The following is a 2,364-nucleotide window of genomic DNA, read 5'->3' as shown; positions in this document are numbered from 1 at the left end:
CATCGTCCTGGATTAACAACCTCCTTGGTTGTAACCAGGTTAATTGCTGAGTTTCTTTTTTACTTCTGTTAATTTAATTGTTATTATTTTACTATTGCTTTTCTGAGTTGAAATCCGAGGAGGGTAGTTTCATTTTTTGTTTACAGCAATTCACCCCCTCTTGCCAGTCTCCGCTGCACCTACAATTGGTATCAGAGCCAGACCGCTCAGAAGGACTAACCGTCGACTGACGCACAACGATCAAAACGATGGCCGGAGACAATGACAACCCACCTACATTCAAGGGGGAGTTTGCTTCATGGAAGCAAAAGATGGAGGTATACCTTAACCCTGATTTTTCTATTTATTTAATAATGAAATCTGGTTATGAAGCACCAAAGAAAGCAAACGGAGAAGAGCTCGATAAATACCTCTGGAACGAGAAGCAACGTGACGAGTTTATGGCAAATGCACGAGCTGAATTTCATCTTCTAACCACAATACCAAATGAAGATCTCGACAAAGTCGGAGAGTACAATAGCGCAAAAGAACTTTGGGAAAAGTTCTTAAAACTCCACGAAGAACAAATTGAAGTTGAATCCGACTCCTCGATGGACACTGATCCGACGTCAGAAGAGTCCGAAACTGAGGTAAGTGCCGAGACAGAACCAGTAACCGAACTCCAACTTGAAGACCTAGAATGCTCATCACAAATGAGCATCGATGAAGGGGGAGAAACATCAGAAGACGAAAACAACTCGACAGGGGGAGAATCGACCGCCGACAAGGTAAGTCAGGTATGGTCTCCACTATTGGGACCGAAAAGTAGCTAGAGGGGGGTGAATAGCTCGTCGCGTGCTTCGTGCTCGACGTTGCTTATTTCTTCGAAGATGTGCAGCGGAAATACAAGAAACAAAAACATACAACGCTAACACTTGGGATTTTACTTGGTATCCACCTCACAAGAGGTGACTAGTCCAAGGATCCACGCACACACACACACCTCCACTATGAAACACTCCTTTTCGGTAACTACCGAAGGCGGAGAAGCCCTACAAGACTCTCAATACAAGAAGAAAGAAAAGGGAAACAAAATACAAGCTCAAGGCTTACAATGAGTACAGAAAACCCTAACCCTAGCTTCTCTTCTTGGCTTTGATCCGCCTCTTGACTTGGAAACCTCCAAATCCTTCAAGAACTGGCGATCTGAGCTTTGAGAGCGCTGTGGAGGAGCTGACGAGAGATCTGAGATGAAACAGTGGAGTTCTGCCGAAGGAGACGCCCGCCTGCAACTCAAATACGACGCAACGGTCGGATCCCGATCGATTCGTAAACTCCCAATCGATCGGGGAGGCTTTGGATCGATCCACGGATCGATCCAGAGCACCTCTGTGCTCTAGAAAAATGCCTGGATCGATCCACGCATCGATCCAGCTATTGGACCGAAGCCCAATCGATCCACCGATCGATTGGAACCTATGGATCGATCCAGCGATCGATCTAGAGGCTTCTGTGCTACCGGATCGATCCATCGATCGATTGCTTGGTTTTTGCCCAAAACCAAGTCCCAAGCCTCTCAAACCAACATCCGGTCAACCTTGACCTGTTGGTACATCCTGCCTAGCATCTGGTCACTCCCTTGACCTGCCAGGACTCCCCACCAAGTGTCCGGTCAATCCCTTTGACCTACTTGGACCTTTCTCCTCTTGTCAAGTATCCGGTCAATTCCTTTGACCTACTTGGATTTTCTTCCTCTTGCCAAGTATCCGGTCAATTCCTTTGACCTACTTGGACTTTCCTTCATCATGCCAAGTATCCGGTCACTCTCTTAACCTACTTAGACTTTCACCTGATGTCTGGTCAACCTTGACCCATCTGGATTTTCCCTCGTGCCTGGCTTCACTCACCAGGACTTCACTTCTGCCTGGCTTCACTCACCAGGACTTCTCTTCTGCCTGGCTTCACTCACCAGGACTTCTCTTCTGCTTGGCTTCACTCACCAGGACTTTCCTTCTACCTTGCTTCACTCTCCAGGACTTCCAATCTGCCTGGCTTCACTCACCAGGACTTCTCTTCTGCCTGGCTTCACTCACCAAGACTTTCACCTAGCTTCACTCACTAGGATTTCTCCGCTGCCTGGCTTCACTCACCAGGACTTTCATTTCGCCTAACATCCCAGTTAGGACTTCCCAGTCAAGTATCCGGTCAATCCTTGACCTACTTGACTCTTCTTCAATCAACCTTGTATTGTCAAACATCGAAACCCAAACCAAGACTCAAGCTTGGTCAACCAGGTCAACCTTGACCTGAGAGATGTTGCACCAACATCCACCTCTTGGCAAATTAATTGCTTCAATTGAAATATTGCCGAAAGGTTTTCGTGAA

The sequence above is a fragment of the Zingiber officinale genome, chromosome 3B (assembly GCF_018446385.1).
Source record: "Zingiber officinale cultivar Zhangliang chromosome 3B, Zo_v1.1, whole genome shotgun sequence".
Classification (NCBI taxonomy): Eukaryota; Viridiplantae; Streptophyta; class Magnoliopsida; order Zingiberales; family Zingiberaceae; genus Zingiber; species Zingiber officinale.
Note: the sequence above shows the minus strand (reverse complement) of the source record.